The 21,047-nt window shown below is 32.3% G+C and overlaps 1 long non-coding RNA gene across 1 annotated transcript in view; it reads right to left on the reverse strand.

The window, feature by feature from the left end:
* Window positions 1-13,421: 13,421 nt before the first annotated feature.
* LOC129288087 (uncharacterized) overlaps window positions 13,422-21,047 on the reverse strand; it is a 35,553-nt gene continuing 27,927 nt past the window's right edge. The window contains exon 3 of the long non-coding RNA XR_008587922.1: window positions 13,422-13,690. This is a non-coding gene — a long non-coding RNA (uncharacterized LOC129288087). The remainder of the gene's footprint in view (window positions 13,691-21,047) is intronic.

Genomic DNA, 21,047 nt, shown 5'->3' on the forward strand with positions numbered 1-21,047 from the left:
TTTTGACAAACTGAAAACCAAATATACACTAAATCAAGAATCAAATTTTAAAAATTTTGTTTATATTTATTTTGAGCTTTTAGTGTAGTTTTCATTTAGGATTATTTAGGATAATTTTGTCTTTTTATTAAATTAGGGTTTTAGTTTAGTGTTGGACGCACATGGCCGCAAAAAGTCACGCTCTGAATTGCATGAAGAGGGATCGCCGCATAAGATAAGGAACACTCTGAATTAAAAGTAAAAAAAGGAACAGAGTGGATGTGTACGGCTCTGATTTTATTTTTAGTAGTTGTGATTTGTGAGTAGAACTAAATTTCTTAGTATCATCAATTATAAATTATAATTTTAAATTTTAATCAGAGTTTTTAATATTTTAAAAAATTTATCTTAATTCTAAGTTGCTCTTCTTCTCTTTACTTTTAAATTTTATGTATTAATTACTATTATTAATTAGAATAGCTTTATTATATGATTTTTGCGTTATAAATTTTTATCTAAGATTTTGCTTAATATAATCAATTGATATAGCATCATAAAAATAATTTGGCTTAGCTTGAGTGATTACTCATGCTTTGTTTTTGGTATGACTAACTTAGAATAATTGTTAGGTTGTGGGTTGAATGAAATTTTAATTAATCTATAATTTAATTTCTTATTTAATTCTCAAATGATAATTTGAGAAATATATAATAAAATGAGAATAATAAAGTTAATTAAAATTAATTTATTTTATGGACGAGGAAGATTAAGTTTAGGTGGTTAGGTTGTGATTGATTGCGTTACTTGTTCTTGAAAATTTTTTAAGTTGAAGTTCTTTTATTTATTTAATTTTAGTTTAGTTTTTTTAAAAATTAATTTTTTCATAAAAATTTCTCCCACTATTTAGCTTTTTATAACTCTGATCCAAGTAGTTAATTCATTGACTCTTAAAGAGACAACCTATATTGTGCTTTACTGCAAAATCTAATTTTTATTAATTTTGATGCTATTCGACTATAGTGTAATAATTCTTTAATCTTAACACCTTTAGTTTCTTCAACAAAATAAATCATACATTAAACTTTAAAATATTGACAAAATATTCTCAAATGTTGACATATTAAATTTAATTTTTTTTAAAAATAATGATTGACACAAATAGTTATTTGAAACTAACATAGTTAGAGTTAAAGAATTAAAAAATATGCTTTATAAAATTAAAGGACCAAAAAATATCATATAAAATTAGAGGACTAAATGTACACTTTAATCATTTTTTTATTAATCTGGTGCATCAATATATAACATAAAATTTTATAAAAGTCACGCACAAATAAACTAGCTGAAACAAGTTTCAAACTATCAATACATGCACAATATAAAATTTATAGCATCGAAATTTTCTATGCTATAAAATTTCACCTTTAATAATCAGAATAGTCACATAATTTTTTTCGGTAATTAAGTACAAGGAATAGGCTCTAGTGATAGCAGAAAATATTTTGGAAAAATAGCAGTCAAGGACTTTTATATAAAATTTATATTAGTCAAGGATAAGTTATTGTCAAAACTAGAATGGAAAACAAGTTCGAATAAACTGCTGTTAATTTAAAATTAGTTGTTGTTAAAACCTGATTGAATATTTGTTAATAAAAAACTAACCTGAATCAACAAATATCTATTTAGATTTTGACAACAACTGATCTTTGACTAATATAAATTTCATACAGAGATTCTTGATTGTTATTTCCCAAATACCTCTTCTAAAGTATTGAGAATAGTGGGTAGATCTCTTTCAACTAAAATGCTACATACATAATGGCTGGAGTTGAAACTCCCAATTGCTTGTTTAAGCAATGAGAACATCTATTACTCATGTGAGCTTTAGTTGGCTATTAGTCAAATAATTTTTAGATGAATGAGATGGGGGCGTCAGCGGAAAATGAGGCCATTAAAGTGAAGCATCAGAGACCACTCAGAACAAATGGGAAAGGGAAGAAAATTTGAGCAACCTGTCAAGGATTTCAAAGCTATTTATAGGGACCATTCTAGTGGAAAGATAATAAAGGGAATCCATGAATATGAGGGGTGTTCACGATGTTGAACTTCTGTTTAACACAGAAGTTTAGGTGCCTGAAGTCTATCAGGGTCAAAGTATGCTTCCAAACTTAAAGAGCGGTTGCAAAAATATTTATAAATTGCCCACCAATAAAATTCTCATATTAATAGTGGGATTTGATTATATAATTTTGTGGGTAATGACCCAAATTCTTACCGCATGGGCTAACCTTTACTGGTCAAAATGTTGAATTTTACGACAGCTGTTTTTCTATTATAGGAAAATTACAAAAAGGGACCATTTTAATATATTCATGCACGCCAAACTTAAATCATATCCGGACTCCATTCAAATTTTCTATATCATACTAGACATACTTTCAAAGCTCCGTTCCCATTTACCTTTTTCGTTATCATTCTATCAAAATCCTTCCTACAAATCAAATGGGGCTTTAAATTAATAATAAAAGACAATATTTTTATATTTATATTATTATTCAATATTTATTTTTTATTTGTTTTTATATAATGACACAAAGAATTCCAATATTTAATTTATAATTTATTTTTTTAAGTGTTAAATACATGATTAATTCCGTTTTTTCTTTTTTTCCTTCTTTTCTCTCTCTTTTTTCCTTTTTTAAGTGACTACAAAAATGGTAAATTAGTGGTTTGATTACATTCTAACTATCCATAAAATGTTGCCATCCGATTATTTTTCTTATTGCGATCTTGTAGAACTAGAAAATGCCACGTACATTTTGATAGGATATGAAGTAACTACCATGCATAAATAAATGGCATGACTTTAGGGTCAAAAATTAAAATACAAAAAACCAAAAAATCAGGTCGGCATTCTAATCTTTTTGGCTTGTTTTAGGTTGGGGTACCCAAAGTAATAAAAGCATTGCTCCCCACTCATGCCATATCTATCGGTCCAGATTAGTTGAAACCAAAACTCGATCAACAATTTTCAGCCTTTTTGAAATACCCCAAAGTCCCATAAATTGAAATGCAATCGAATGCAAGGTACACTCGTTCTAGTTTTTTTTTTTAAATTTTTTTAATTTATATATAAATATTGATAGCAGTTGAAGTATGTTAAGATGTAATTATGAAAATATATATTGAAGGGGATAGTGAAGTTATGTTTATCTCAGGATTTAATATTTTATGAAAATATATATCATTTAGTTGTTGCAATGTAAAAATAAATAAATAAAATCATGGGCTAAGGGTCATTTTTGCCATCAAATTTTTCATGCCTGGGTTTGTGAGTGTCTTGAACTTGATTTTGGATCATTTTTCTCTCTAAATATTTAAAAACCCATTCGTTTATTCCATGCAAGCAGCCATTTATCAATTATTATTTTTAAAACGTACATGAGACACTCCACATGATATCTAAGTGAATACCCAGTCAAAATTTGATAAGGTCACTTTTGCCCTTGAAGTAGAACACTTGGTGTTTTGAACTAGGTCATTTCCCCTTTAAATGTTAAAAAACTTAACCATATGTGTCTTGTCGTTCACACATCATCGATGAGTTTTAATTTAAATTAGTGAGTCCCACATGTGTGTACACATAGCATCTAATAGGATGACTAGTCAGAACCCACTAATATCATAATTAAAATTTAAATTAAAAGTTCCTCAATGGTACACTTAATAGCCATATTAATTTTTTTTAAAAAAGAGAGAGAATCACATCTAGGGATCACCCAAGAAACTTATTTGCAAACAAAGACTAATATGAAATGAATTGTTGTTAATAGGAATATGAACTTATTCTTTTTCTAGAATGGAACTTGTTATTGATCCTTATTTGTGAATAAGTTTCTTTAATCCTTAGATGTGATTCTCTGAGGAAAAAAATACTCTCCCTTTCTCAATCCTGACATCTTGCATGCCTCCTTTGCATTGCATCAATCCCAAAACTTAACTCAAATGTAGACAAGAACTTGCCCTCTCTTGCAACAACTTGTAAGCCTCAATTGTTAGGATTGAGGGCAAGCGCTTATCAAGTGTAGACATCAAAATTTTTCCAAACCAAAAAAAAAAAAAAAAAAAGCTGAGTCAGGTTGCCAAGTATACACATGGAGAAATTTTTTCAAAAAATTTTAGTCTATACGTAGAGAGGAATTTTTATTATTTAATTTTTGATTGTGATATGAGAGAGGAATTATTTTAATTTATGACTAGGCATCTACTTGGATGCCTTGTGTACACATACGTGAGACTTACTGACTTAAATTAACATTCGTTTGTGGTGTGTTAACCACAAGAAATGCATGGTTATGTTTTTTAATGCTTAGGGGAGGAAATGACCTAAAATCAAGTTTAGGACACCTGGTGTCACTAAGCGAATACTTTAAGGGTAAAAGTGTTCTTTAACTAAATAAATTCTTTCTTCTTTTCTTTCCTTTTCTTCCTTCTTATACTCTTTTCTCTTTTTTTCTCGTTTTATTTTTTGAGATTATCTGTCCGTAGGTAACGATTAAAAGGTTTTGATAATTATACGCTTGAGGCAATATTACCGGAAAAAAATTAAAATATAATCTATTGCAAACTAAACAGTGGGCATCTTTAATTTAAAAGTATAAAGAGAGGAAAAAGTTAGAATCGCATATGTGGTTTTGCATGAAGTGATGATGATATAAGCCCGTCTGGTTCATTTCCTTCGATTTTCACTTATGTAGTCTTGATTGCATTCTAACAACCCAAATTTTTTGCTACACTACGATTTTTCTTATTGCAGCCTCATATCATGAAGAAATTGACACGTAGTTTTGAAATGATGTGAAGTAACTGTTGGATATTTTACGTATTTTAATGGTATTCCAAAAGAAATTTTTATTTTGATTAATAATATTAATTATCATTTAAATCTATTTATTTTGTAACTTATAATTTAAGCACCTTTATTCTTTGAAACTATTTTTTTAATTACATTAAGGTGTCATTAATCATTGTTATAATTGCCCCACGTTCACGAGCTTTTGCCAATAAAAGGCAGTGTAGATCACATTGCAAGTGGTTCTCGCCCTGAGCTTACAGCCACTCTCCCGTCCTCATGCTTCTCCTAGGCTATTTCATATTTATTTTGCTCTATCACCCTATTCAATTTATGGGAGAATTTTGCTTAATCTTGAGGAGCTCTAATAATTATGCCAAAATTGCTCTTAAAGATAGTGTTTTTGAGCACGACTCGAAACAAATTTTTTACAGGATTTTCCAACAATCTTAAGAGCAATTACTTGTAGATAAAATTTTATCTTTATACAAGTACTTGAATGGGTTAATCATGGAGTAGTTGAGATAACTTCATATATTTAATCTAGCATTTTTTTTTTTGAGTTTGGTTGATCAGATTATAATAATGTCTGAATAATGAGAAGTTGCAGGGGAATGTTTTGATTTTGATACCTATCGTCCAAGTGTTTCTCTTGAACTGGAAATTAGGTTCTTCATATTTCACAAACTCCACGAGAAGCATACGATCCTGTCTATTTGTTACATTGTACATCATAATTTACGTCACAAGCTCTCATTTGTTTGTAACAGTAAAATGCCATTTGTGGGAAAATTTTGGTGAATGACTTAACGTTGTGAAAAAGAAAATAGACACGATTGACTTACTTTCTACAGCGTAAACATTCGGAGACTTAATTCTGAAAATTCAGGTGCTATATATTTACCAGTAACCCAATTCCAAAAACTAAAAGGCCATCTTGCATTTTTCCTTACAATTTTGAATTTGGACATGGAATTATTGACAATATATGTCCCTGAGTTCTAATGCTCCTTGAAATGAAAGCATGAGTCACAAAAAATGAAAGCAGGAGCATCGTTTTCCATTCATACCTTCATTAAGCCAAAAAAAATCTAGCATTTATGTTTGTAACTTCCTCTTTGCTCGTCCATTTCATTTAAAGTCCTAGCAATATAAATAGAACCATTAGTTGTGTTGTATGATCATTCAATCTTAAAATAAAATCATAATCTCTTTTTGTTTGGTTTTTGTGTCATCTTGGTATCAGAGCTGGTCTAGAGAGCGAGAGACTGAGGTACAGTTGAGGGATTACATTGGAGAAGAGAGAGATTTAGATGAGACCCTAACATCTTTGCGTTTTGCAATCCAGGCATTTTTTCCAGAAACTGACATCCGTGCTCGAAAGGTTTGAAAATGTGGAACAGTAGGTTCCCTATCACCGTACAATGCTACACACCCCCTCACGTACCCTAGCCAAAGACACACTCATTGCATGTGCTTGTTGGAGGTTGAAGATGATGGCGTCATTTGCCACATCACCCTTCTGACCAGTCAATGATAGGTCAATCGAATCAGGATCTGCCACGTGTCACCACAGACAGGTCATCCTCCCCAGTCAATCCTATTTTCCAAAATTGTAATTTGATCCTAAACCTTTCGATATTTGCATTTTGACCCCTAAATTTTTTGAAAGTCCATTTTGACCTTAAATCTTTACAAATGTTACACTTTAACCCCTTAACTTTACATAAATTTCATTTTGACCCCTATGTTTTATGAACTCCCCATTTTGCTCCTAAATTTTCCAAAATTCTCATCCTACCCTTATATCATTTCAAGATTTCCATTTTACTCTTATATCTTTCCAACATTTTCTATTTGCCCTCAAATTCACCAAAATTCCCATTTACCTTGATTTTCCCTAGAAGTTCCTTATCCTAGCCCTAACACCTAGCAAAATGCCTCCAAGACATAAGAATGTGTATGACGTTGAGATGGAAGAAATGAGACATAGGATACAAGAGTTAGAAGCTAATGTAGAAATGGAGCGAACTCTGTTAGACAATAACAAAGAAAATCTAAAAGAAGACTTGGGAAGTAGCAGTTTGTCATCCATTGACAACCGTTGCTATCCACGACAATAATAATTTTGTCCTAATGATATCAAGGTAGACATTCCTGAATTTGAGGGAAGACTCTAGCCAGATGAATTTGTAGACTAGCTTTAAACTGGTGAACATGTATTTGAATATAAGGAGGTTCTAGATGCACAGAAAGTCAAGATTATTGCCCTCAAACTTAAGAAACATTCCTCCATTAGTAGGAAAACCTCAAATTGAAGCGAGAACATAAGGGGAAGCATAAGATAGAGACCTAAGAAAAAATGAGATGCTAGCTTACTAGGAAATTTGTACTAAATCATTACCACCAGGATAACTTTCTCCAGTTGTAAAATCTTTGACAGAGGTCTTTGTTTGTAGAAGAGTATAGTAGAGAATTTAAAAAACTCATGATGAAGTGTGACATTCATTAGAGGGAGGAGTAAACTATAGCCTAATACCTTCCAGGCTTAAACATTGACATCAACAGTCCAGTCCAGTCCAGCTTTAGTAGTATTGAACCTTAGATGATGTAATCTGTCTAGCTATGTGTGTTGAGAAGTAAATGCCTAAGAGATCATCTTTCTAACCCACTTCCTCTAGGGGTTACTCAGATGCCCATAAGGTAAAGATTCAGCAAACTAACCCTTCAAGCAAGCCATAAACTAGCGCTATATGCAAGCCACTAGCAAATGCCGCTAAGGAATCTAGATCTAAAGCAATCAAATGCTTTAAATGCTAAGGATTTAGCCACATTGCTATGAATTGTCCTACCTGGAGGGTTGTCACCATTAGGAAAGGGCACATGCATGAAGCACTTGAAGAATATGAGGAGGAGATTGAGTCTTATGGAACTGATCTAGTATATGATGAGGAGGTCATGCCTACAGATTAGTGTGAAGCATTAGTGTTTAGATAAAGTTTGCATACAACTATAATTAAGGAAGAATCTTGGCTACGATGTAACATTTTTTACACTCTCACTCTCTGGACTAACTTTGATACTAAAATGTTCGGCTAATCTATTGTCATGTGCTTCCTAAATTATGGCCTCTTTCAAGAGATCCTGTGGAATGCATAGGGTTTTGCCTCAAAATAGAAACCCATCATGTCTATAAAACTAGTGGAAAGATTGATTTATAGTTGCTTCCCATACTTCTTATAAATTAAGATCATCCTGCACAGCTCTTTGACAAGTTCAAACCCAACAACTTTGGCCTGCAATGTTGTAAGCAACACATATTAACCATTGAGAGGATTAGTTATGGAGTTCAAAGTTTCAGCCTTATACTAATAAGGAATGGATAAGATTGCAAGATTTTACTCCAACATGCATGCTTGTGGCTGATCTTCTATTGAGAATTTAAATACTTAAGGGCCTCATGATCAGAAAAAAATATGAACTCTTTGTTCAGGTGATAGTAACTCTAATGTTAGAGAGTTTGAATAACGACATAGAATTTTTTATCATAAGTAGAATATCTAAGTTTAGCATCATTGAGCTTCTCACTAAAAAAGGTGATGGGACGGCCCTCTTTGCTTAAGATAGCACCCATGTCGATGTTAAAAGCATCACAACTAACTTCAAACACTTGGTTAAAATTGGGAAGAGCTATGCCTGGAGCTTCAATCAACTTCTTCTTAAGCTCCTCAAAGCTTTTCTAAGCTTACTTTGTTTACTAAAATTTTTCTCCTTTGGTGTAATCTATAAGTGGTGCAATAATAGAGCTAAAATTATGGATGAACCTTCTGTAGAAAGAGGCTAATTTATGGAAGTTTCAAACCTTCTAGATAGATTTTAGAATTGGCCAGCTGTCAATGGCTACAACTTTGCTTGGATCAACTCGAACATCCTCTGCGATAATGATGTAACCCAAGAATACAACTTTATCAGTAAGGAAGGTACATTTCTTAAGGTTGGCATAAAGCTTTTGATCTCACAAGGCTTGCAAAACTTGCTGTAAATGATCTAAGTGTTCTTCTTGACTCTTACTATAAACAAGAATATCGTCGAAATAAATAAAAAAAAATTTTCTAGTGAAAGGTCTCAATACCTAATTCATCAAGCAGCTAAATGTGCTAAGGGTATTTGTCAACCTAAAAGGCATCATATTCCTCTCATACAAGCCATCTCTAGCCCTGAAAGCGGTCTTCTACTCATCTCCTGGTTAAATTTTGATTTCGTGGTATCTATTATGAAGGTTAATTTTGGAAAAGCTAATGGCACCATGCAACTAGTTTAGCATATCATTGAGCCAAGATATCAAAAACTGATACTTAATAGTGATCTTATTGATAGCTCGGTAGTCAATGCATATTCTCTAACTCCCATCCTTCTTAGTTACTAGAAGAACATGTACAGCATAAGGGCTAATACTTTTTTGAACTAACCCTTTTTGCAATAACTCTTCAACTCGCCATTGGACTTTGGCTTGTTCTTAAGGACTCATCTTGTAGGTAGGCTTGTTAGGAATGACTACTCCTGGAATGAAGTTAATGGCATACTGTATGTCTCGCATGGGTGGCAACCCAGGTGGTATCTCATTAGATATTATATCTGAAAATTTAGACAATAAAGGAATGACTCTAGGTGGATTGACATACTCTTTGTTCACCTTAAGCATCAGAATGTAGTTCATCATTTGGGCTTCAAACTTTATCACCTTGAATTCCTCCTTAGTCATCAAAGAAACAAATGGCTTAAATTCCCTTAAAGATTGGCTAATCTCATTGGATGGTAAAGGCACTAATGTGAACTTGACACCATCCTTTATGAAAGAATAGGTGTTTGTATGCGCGTTATGCATAGTATGTTGGTCATATAGCCATGGTCTTCCCAAAAGAAGGTAGCATGCATCCATGGGAATAACATCACATAAAATTTAGTCACAATATTTATTCCCAATAGAAAAGGTCACAAGGCGTTGTTTAGAAACTTTACCTTATTTCCCTTATTGAGTTGGTGAAGCTTGTAAGGATGCAGATGATCTTATGTTGGCAACTTCAATTTCTCCACCATGTAGTTAGACACAACATTTTTATAGCTTCCACTGTCAATAATGACATCACAAACTTTTTCTTAGGTCGTGCAATGAGTTTGAAAAATTAAGGAAGCAAAACCTTATGCATTTCATGAGGTTTCTTGAGATAGGTTATAATTTAGGAAGCATATGACAGTGGGTTAGCTAGACATTTTAGACAAGATAAAATAGTTGACCTAGTGAGGAGAAATTTTACTACCCTCGACTTGAATGAGATGTAAATAGGCATATACAGAGATATAAAATTTTTCACTTGGCCAAGTCCAAGGGGCCGAATATTGGGTTATACATGCCTTTGCTAATTCCGAAAGCACCTTGGGAAGATGTGAGCATGAATTTTGTTCTAAGTTTACTATAGACTCAAAGGCAAAAAGATTCTATCATGGTAGTTGTGGATCATTTCTCAAAAATAGCCCATTTCATTCCATGCCAGAAGACTAATGATATTATTCAAGTAGCAGATTTGTATTTTAAAGAGATTGTTTGTCTTCATGACATTCCTAATAATATTACTTTTGATTGTGATGTGAAGTTTTTTAGCCACTTTTAGCGAACACTATAGAAGAAGATAGGAACTAAGCTCTAATTTAACAGTGCTAGTCATCCCCAGATAGATGTTCAAACTGAAGCTATAAACAGGGTTCTTGGCAACCTTCTTTGCAATTTCTTAGGGAAGAATTTGAAGTAGTGGGACCTTATCTTTACTCAAGTTGAATTTGTCTATAATAACTCTATTAGCCAAGCAACTGGAAAGTTTTCGTTTGAAGTTGTTTATGGCACTTGTCCCCTTAGTCCACTTGACTTGACCCTTCACTTGATAAGCAGCAATATACTTCTGATGCAGACTAAAGGGCAAAGGAAATTAAGAAGCTACATGAACAAGTTTGTGAACGAATACAGAAGTAGAACTTGATATACAAAACTCAATGTGACAAGCATAGAAAATATCAAACTTCTAATATGGGAGACTTGCTTTAGATACATTTGAGAAAGGAACATTTTCCTAAAAAACTACACACTAAGCTGTCCCCATGAGCTAATGGTCCATTCAAAATTGTGCAAAAGATCAACAACAATGCTTATAAGGTGGAATTTCCTAGTTCTTATAGAGTGTCTGCCACCTTTAATGTTGTTGATCTATCTCCTTACATTGATTATGATGTTGAATTTGACTTGAGAACCCAGGGAGAATGAAACGGGAGCATGAGTTACAGAAATGAAAGTAGAAGTGTCATTTTTCGTTCATACCTTCATTAAGCTAAAAAACGTCTAGCATTTACATTTGTAACTTCCTCTTTGCTCATCTATTTTCTTCAAAGTCCTAGCATTATAAATAGGACCATTAGTTTGTTGTATGATCATGTAGTGTTGAAATAAAATTCAAATTTCTCTTTTTGTTTGGTTTCTGTACCACTCCTTCTCTTGATCATAGCTTCTTAGATCATCTTCCTTAGCCATTCTACTTGTAAGCGAGTAATTTGAGCTGAATAAGAAGGCAAGGAGAGAATGATGATGATAATGGTGATGAACCTAAGTATGAAGGGAATATTAGATTTGGCAGTTGCTGTGATTTCCTTTGTTAATTTTTTTTTGGCAATTTTCATTATCATTGTTTCCATTCTATGATAGGACACAAGGTTGAAATAGGATAAGCTTACGATGATAAAATGGCGAAAGTACCCATGAGTTGTGTTCAAATCTGATAGAGTAAATAATATAAAAGAGCCTCATTTGGACATGGTGGGGCATGTGATGAGGTTGTGGGTTTTAGTGATATTTATGAATAAAACTAAGTGTTAGGATGTATATGAGTAAGCATACATTGAGACGGATAATGGTGAATATGAACATTGATAGTGCCAAATTTGCCTTGCAATTTGAACTCATTTGAGACCTTAATAGCGGTCCATTTGATTGGTACACTCAAGCACTAATAGCACGTGCTAATTTGTTAGTTATTTAAGCAAACTGAATTGCTATAGTGCAAAGTGATCGGCATCAGCATTCTATTTATGGACTGTTGAAGTCTTCAAAATCTCTTGGTGATGTGGTAAGCGATCTTCAATTCAAGATTTAGAAACATTATGTTTCATGTTCTTGATTGTGTTTATCTCATTCTTTAAAGTGTCAAGAAGAATATCTTTAGATAGCCGGCCCATCGCATGTTTTCGCTAATTTATTATGGTGCATTTAAAAGAAATATGGCAATGATGCAAGTTTTTTTAGTGGGTTGAATATTGGAGAAAGTATATAAATGTTGGAATATTATTGATTATATTTTCGCAGATGTTAGGTTGTCTAAGTGTAGATTACATAGTAGGTAGTCACTGCCTCGAGCTTTCAGGAGCACTCCTCTCCTTTCTTCCTCATGGTTCTTCTAGGGTATTCTATATTTCTACTATTTTGTCATCCTATTCATTTTATAAGAGGGTTCTGCTTAATCCTAGGGAGCTCTGACAATTGTTTTGCAATTGCTTTTAAGAACAGTTTTCTTGGGGCTCGACTCAAAACAAATTTTCTATAAGATTTTTCAACAGTAACTACCATCTATAATTATATGAAATGAATTCATCATCAAGAATTAAAAAAAAAATCTAAACAATAGGGTTAGAGCCATTCTATTCCTTTTGATTTGTTTTGGGGTGGGAGACCTAAAATAATAAAAGCATCGCTTATATAATTTGATCTAACTATAGGTGAAACCAAAACTAAAACCATTTTATGGTTTTTGGAACATCCCAAAGTCCTAATTCATATGCAATTTACAAGCTAAGGCACACTCATTCTATTATTTTTCTTTCATTTTGGTATCCCAAATGTTTAATTCAGACTAATCCAGTTGGCAACTTTCAGGTACCTTCTTGAGGACATACTTGCTATTGAGAATTTAATCATTGCTACTTTTCCTAGGCTCAAACTTGAGACCTTTGGTTAATTGGATCAACCGCGTAGCAAGTTGACCTAAGACTCGTTCTTTTTTTTCTTTATATAGAATATTAATAAAGAGTAGTTTGTGTATGTCAAGATATAATCTTTCAAATATATTTTGATTCTTTTACAAAATTTGAAGATCTTCTTTTCTATTGACTCAGACCTAAAATGTTATCATTTTATGTAATGTTATCATTTTATATAATTTTTATAATTTTTGTTGATGATAATATATTATTAGTTATATGATTTCACTTTGTATATATTTTAAATTTTTTAAATATTATCTCTATTATCTAATTTTTGTGATCAAAATTATCTAATAAATTTTTTTAAAAAACGCATTCTCAAAGCTTCTCTCTGTTATGGTGGAAATATTACATTCAATTTGATTCACAAAAGCCAAGAGTCTAAGAGTCTAATAAAAAACTCATTCTCATTTCTTTTTTATCTCCATTTTATACCAAACGGAGACTCTAAGAGTACGTCTCACACCTAAAAAAACGCGACATTCAGAGTAGGATATTTTTTGGGAGAAGGAAGGATACAACTTTCTTCGATGAAGGAACGTCTCAAGTTATGTATTGACTCAACATAATCTTAATTTAAAAGAACAAAGAAATACAACTTGAAACATAGAAACTTATTATACGCAACCATATTGAAGTGTATATATAGCATATATGCATATATGTACGTGTGCATATATAGACACACACATATATAAGAAGGTGTGAGTGAAAAGTACTTAGATGCTGTTGTTTCCTTTCAAACGGCCCTGTTTCTCTTCGTACAGAAACTTTGCCATCCTGTACAGAATGAAGCAATAAACATATTTGCTGTAATTGTTTTCCCATGAAAATTAAATTCAAGTGATGAATGTTATATATGATTTGATTTAGGGTATATTTTATAAGATTTGATTTAGGATTTAGGGTTTAATTGATTCCTTTAATTCATTTTTTATATGTTATTTTATATTTAGCATTTTTCACATTCAATGGTAGATTAGGAGCTATGCGCTAAGTTTTTTAATATATATATATATATATATATAAACATTGTTTAATTTTGAAATTATATGGGTCATGATTGTTATACCCAAGTGTCCTTAAAAAATAAGGATAGTTGATGAATCCTGTAGGAATTGATCACTTGCTTATCTATATTAATTATGTTGCTTTTGTGTTCTAATGACCTTAAATCTTAAATTAAATAATTTTTTCTCCTAATGGATAGTTTATTTAAATTAGTTTTACAGCTAATGAAAAGTGATAGTTTATTAGAACTTATGCTAATAAATTTTTTGAAGGTCTATGTTAAAGTAATACTGAAGCCCAAACCAGCAAATTAAAGCCCAAACTAAAGGAAATTAAACAAAGCTGAGCTTATTTACTTTATCTGTACATTTTGTATATTATCATTCTTTATTCTTTATAGCTTGTATACATGGCTTCTGCTAGTGCATTAGGGTTGTATAATTGTTAACCTCTAGAATTTCATGTTATTTCATCACATTTCCCTTAGATTCTAATATATTTTGGTTCAATTGTATATGTTTTTATTGTCCAAATTAAAAAAATGTGCATTTTTATTTTAGGTTTGTATTCTTGGCTTTGATTTGATACTTTTTGACTAATTTCATGTTATTTTGGTTGAAGTTTTGATTAGAAGAATTTCTGGAGCTTTGTGGATGTTTTTGAAAGGCTTTTGGATGAAGAAATCAAGCACAAAATGAATAATTTTTGTTAACTATAAAAATAGTGCAAAACTGCCAAAGTCATCCCAAAGTCATGACTTTTGTTCGTGACTTTTGCCGTTGTCAAAAAAACATTGCGTTTCATTTATCAGAAATTGGTTGGCTAGGATATATATACATATATGCTGAGAGCTTAACTAAAAATGCATTCTTGAGACCTTTAGATACATTTGGAGCTTGGGTATGCTAGGGTTTAGGTATTGGAAGTGCTTAAAGCAAGGAATAGAGTTTTGAAGACATTTAGAGCTCCTTTTCTTTGGTTTTTTATTCCTCTACCCTTTCCTTCTTGTAATCTTGTAATGGCTATGAATATCTTATGTATTTGTAGCTTTTTGATATTTATGAGTAGCTAAACTCTTGCTCTAAGAATATTTTGAACCCTTGTATGGATTAACACTATGTTCCTTCTCTCTTTTTGTAATTAATGATATATATGTGTTTATTTTACTCTTTCCTTAATGCTTCTAAGTGATTGGCCACCATTTAGATGTTGAGTTTACTTAATTGATGCTTGAGAGGGCTAATTTGAGTGTAGAACTTAGGCAAAATTTTGCAAGAACTTGATATTTGCATGTTCAACTGATGGTTTTGCTAGTAAGATAGAGATATACTTGCTAGCCTTGCATAGTCACATTAGGGTTGGTGTTTAAAATTGAGTTTTATTAATTGTAACAAGAGATTGGGCAATTAATTTAACTTAACACTTGTTCATGACTTGAGAGAGAGCTTTTCCAAGTATTTTTAGAATCCTAGATTAACACTTATTTTCATTAAAAGCATTTATGAGAGGAGGTGATTTTGGTGTTATAAAATGTAAGGGAGATAAATAATCTTAAGTCTCAATTTGTATTTAAGGTTTGGGAATCAATTACTTTTCTTTATTTTCTAGTGTTATTTTCATTTGCAAAATCATTTTCACCTAACTATGTGTGGCTTAACTTGATTGAAACTATTTAGTTTTTTATTTGATCATTGTTTTTGAACAAATTCTCGAGGAAACGATACTTTATTTTCATTATATTACTTACTATGACCCGTGCACTTGTAATAAGCAATAATAATTTCTTTATATAAGGAATACAAGACCTAGAACACTGTGCGCCTTTATTCACAATTTCCTTTTTCCATATAAAAGTTTATCTTGGTATCAGAGCTATTAGCTAGCTACAATGGCAAAAGAATCCTCCAAGTCACTATATACCCCACACTCCATTAATCACACTAACAGCTCATTTATTTCTACCTCACTTCTTGCTAAGAATCCTACAGCACCTACCCTTACCCAGAATATTTCTGTCAAGCTAGACAAGAATAATTACCTTTTATGATAGATTCATGTCTTGCCCATTCTTAAAGGTTACAAACTCAAAGGTTTCATTAATGACACTAAGGCTTACCCTTCTCAATTTATTGTTGACAAAAATGAATCCAAAATCAACCTTGAGTTTAAAGACTGGTTCTCAGCAAACTAGTTAGTGTTTGGCTAGTTGCTCAATATGATTTCTCTTGAAGTTTTTGCATAAATGACTCTAGTATCATCTGCTGCCAGTCTCTGAAATGCTACACGAGAGGTAGCAGGAGCTCAAAACAAACTCGTATCCTTATACTGTAAATAGATTTGCAACGTACCAGGAAGGGTACTATACAGATGGATGAATATCTAACTGAGATGAAAAATATCTTTGAAAGTCTTGCATTAACAAGAATTCATATTCCTTAGGCAGATTTCTTTCTTTAAGTGCTTGCGGGACTTGATGGTGAATATAATCCTATAGTGGTTTAGCTATCATGTACTACGAAAGAGATTAGCTAGATTGAATTTCAAACTATTCTGCTCACATTTGAGTCTCATCTAGAATAGCTTAATCAAGTTACTCAACTCAACATCTCTACTCAGTTTGCTCACATTGCTTCTTCTCAACCTTCATGAGGTGGTTGGAGAGGTTTTCGTGGAGTTAGAGGGTCACGTGGTGGCCGAGGTACATTAGGTCATAGTGGTAAACCACCTTGTTAGCTTTATGATAAACTTGGTTACATGGTAAAAGATGGTTTTCATTGCTTTGACAAAAACTTCAACCCACCTAGTGGTTCTTGTCATAATTTTGAGGTTAGTTCTAGCTTATCTAATTTCAATGAGGTTTTCCTTGCTACTCCTGAGATCGTGAATGATGAGTCATGGTACTTGGACAGTGATGCCACTACTCACATTACTAATAATGTTGCTCGGCTTGACCATGCAGTAAACAATGATGGTAAGGTTCACTTATTAGTAGCTAATGGCCAGAGTTTAAATCTTGAACAAATATGTTCATCTACTCAACAAAATATTTCTAACACTTCTGTAAAACTTAACAATATTCTTTATGCTCTTAAGGCAAAGAAGAATTTAATTAGCATTCCTAAATTGTCAGATGATAATGATGCATTAATTCTAATGAACTCATGTGCTACAATTGTTAAGAATCAAGGAACTAGACAAGTGCTACTGTAAGGGGTGAGAAATAATTTAGGTATCTACAAAGTTGATGTAAAGAAGGTGAAGGAAGATGCTGGTTTTTTCCATACTAGTTCTTGTGACAGAGGGCATGCAAAGTCAAAGATGATTTTTTATGCTGAAGGAGAAGAAGTCTTAGTTGACAAAAATAATACTTGTGACTTTAGGAAGCTTTGGCTTTATAGACTAAGGCATCTTAAATGAAAGGTAAATCAAAAATTTGAGAATTAAATATGATAAGAGATGTAATCTATCTAATATGGAGGCCAAAGAGTCATGGAAAATTATAAATAAACCTTCATGAAACCTTTCAAAACATCTGATCATCTATTCTTAGAGAAAAGAGGCATCAAGGAGGTTGGAGAATGTTGCATATGATTTGGGAGTTGAATTTTCTCCTCTGATTCCTTCCATCTGTTCAGTATTTTATGGAATGATGTTTGAACATGTCTATTTCTTTTTAAATCCCTAGTTAGAGTTACACTAGTACAGAATTACGCATATTTGATGCATATATATTTGACGGTTATTGAAAAATCCATTGAATGAGGAAAGGCGGCAACTGGGAAAAATAATATTTGACGGTTTCAACAAAAATCGTCAAATATATGAATCAATATATTTGATGGTTATATATAAAATCGTTAAACTTAAAATATAATATTTAAATTAGGGAATTTTTTGAAATTTTTTATATAAGTTTGACGGTTATATAGTTAACCGTCAAATATAGTGAGACAATATTTAACAGTTAAACCTGATAACCCGTCAAACTTATGCCATTTAAAATTGCGTCCGCCTTCCTCATATCGCGCGTTGCTCTGCAGAGACCAGACATGCCTGGAAATGTTGAATCTCTTTGAAATTTCTGCTTCACCTAAATGTCTTTGCTACTTTGACTCGTCTGGAAGCATTGATTTGTGAAGATCCCATTGTTCATCGTCGTGCCCTAGTTTCTCTGAGCACAGAATCGCATCCATAATTAGAGCTTGGTGAAGAATCAGAGCCTTCACAAGCGATCGGGCTGTTGCTTTGAAGAATCAGAGCATTCTTACGCTCTTGCTCTATCAACTTGGTGGAATCCATTGAAGCTATTTTGTTTTGCAATTTCATTCTGCATTGACTGAAGAAATTCCTAGGTATGTTTAAGCTATTCATTCTCTTTTTTAGTTCAAATGTTGTAGGTTCGAATTGGTGACTGTGATAGCTGTGGTCTATGATTGATACTTGCATTGGATTGCTTGCTTTACATTAATCATTTTCTACTGTTGCTGGGTGCTCAATGAAAGTGCATTGATGTTGTTTGCTTTTCTTTCCATGGATGCATGCAAGGTGCTCAACAGAAATGCCTCTAAGAAATTGAAAATCACCCAAGCACTTTTAGCCAAAAAACTTAGATTGGAATATTAATTATTATACCTAATTAAAGCAACCCTTTTTACAAATTAATAATATAAAAATATGCTGAATGAAGATTTTCAAGTGTTATTGCCTCAATTTCTCAGTCACACGTACATATAACAGACAATTAATCACCAAAAATAGTCAACAAGAAAGAAAAGTGCCTGAACAGCATAGTAAAAAAGAAGAATATTGCTCAGGGAGGACGAAGGAGGAAATACAAGAGGAAAGGGACTATAAAATTCTTCTCTGCCTTCCACCATTGCTTTACTCCTTCATATACCCAATTCCTTTCCATTAAGCCCATTTCTTATGAGCCTAAATGTAGCCATTGGCCCATTAGTTGACAACTCATAATCCAACCCAAGTACTTAGGCTAATCCATTACAATTTATAATTTATAGTTGGCATAAATGAGGAAGAGAGCCGGAAATATATAATATCTAATTATCTATATATATAGTATTAAGAGAAAGGTTTAGAACTTGGGGGACTTCTAAATAATGGTCAATCATAGGCAAAATGATTTATGATTATCTCGGCATCTGAGGGCATAAAGTATATGTAAACAAAATAATTATGTTCAGGAAATTTCACACAAAATATGGCCTATATATCTATGAATCTAGCCTATATATATATATATATATCAAAATTAATGTTTATTTAGAGCATCTCTTTCAAGGCATATCTATGAGTGTAGCTTATATATCTACTATTATTAGAATCTAATGATGAGATATCATTATTTGGTAGTTCTTTGATTCCTATGTCAAGATAAAAATCAAGATTCGTTGAAAAGAAGAAAATAAAATAGAGAGGATACTATTCTTGAAGTATTCTAGTGGGCGTAGATATATTTTGATTTACTGCTATTAGAATCCAAAAATATAGTAGAAAAATACATGCTTGTGCACATGACACTAGCTAGATGTTTGGCATTTTTTTGGCTTAACCATCGACTAAGAGAATAAAAATATTTAACATTTATTTTTTAGTTAACATTACAAAAATTGACTTGTTGCTGTTAAATTAAGTTTGATTAAACTATACAAGGATTGAATTTAATTTGAAGAGAGGGTAAAATGCTTGAGAAACTTCTAATTATAAGTCGTTATGCTGCCAAAATTTTGTTAAATAGAAACAAAATTTGTGGCTTTATTAAGTTTCAAATCTTTGAAATTATGTTTTTGTGAATTTAGTTGTTATCCTAACTAAGTAGGAGTGAATTAGATTATAAGCTATGAAGTTTTATTACTTATTAATAGATAGTGAAATTTTTACTAAAACTAAGTTCTTCAAATTAGTTTTAGTACTTATAGTCAATAAAGTTTATTGAGGAATTATGTGTGAAAGCATATGACTCATGATTCATTATTTGATTGATAAAGACCTAATATCAATGAGTCACTAATCACACTTTTCCTCAAAATGATTCTTTCTAGATCTGGAAGATGGACAAGGAATGGATGTCTTCCAATCAATTAACAAAGGAATACTTGAATGAGGTGAAAGAGTTTATTAAGTTTACACTTGAGCACATAAACGATCATACTAGTATTGTGTGGCCTTGTGTAAAATGTTGTCTAATGAAGCGGGTTTATGCGTCTGAATTAGAAGATCATTTAGTATGTTATGGAATTGATCAGAGTTATAAGTGTTGGCACAAACATGGAGAGACAAGAGATACGAGCCGGGGTTATAGTAAGAGCTACTTGTCACATGATTTTGATACAAGTACATATGAGGTTGATAAGGAAGACCATCTTGAAGAGATGGCCAGGGTAATTGAAGAGGAATTGAAGGATTGTCCTAAAAATCCTTTGTATAGTGGTTGTACTGAGTTCACATTATTGTCAGGGGTGTTAAGTTTGTACAACTTGAAAGCGAATAGTGGTTGGAGTGATAAGAGCTTTAGTGAATTGCTTGCACTTCTTAAAGTGATGCTACCTAAAGTGAACGAGCTTCCTATTAACACGTATCAAGCAAAACAAATGTTACGTGCTATTGGCATGAGCTATGAGAAAATTCATGCTTGCTCAAATGATTGCATATTGTTTAGAAATGAATATGAATCATTAACTAAGTGTTCAAAATGTAAAGCATCACGCTTCAAAGATAATGGGAGAAGTTCAGAGAAGGCATTATGGTATTTTCCTATTGTGCCTAGATTTAGACGATTGTATAGTAGCAAAGAAGATGCAAAAAATTTAATGTGACATGCGGATGAGAGGATTAAAGATGGGAAATTACAGTATCCTGCTGACTCTCCCCAATGGGGAAAGATTGATCATGAGTACCCTGAATTTGGACAAGAATCAAGGAACTTACGCCTTGCATTATGTACAGATGGAATCAATCCGCATGGGCTCCAAAGTAGTACCCATAGCACTTGGCCAGTGATTTTGATAATTTATAATTTGCCTTCATGGTTATGCATGAAATGTAAATACATGATGTTATCCATGCTAATTTCAGGGCCAAAACAACTTGGAAATGACATAGATGTGTA

The sequence above is a fragment of the Prosopis cineraria genome, unplaced genomic scaffold (assembly GCF_029017545.1).
Source record: "Prosopis cineraria cultivar Desert tree isolate PC_DT_omini unplaced genomic scaffold, ASM2901754v1 PC12, whole genome shotgun sequence".
NCBI lineage: Eukaryota > Viridiplantae > Streptophyta > Magnoliopsida > Fabales > Fabaceae > Prosopis > Prosopis cineraria.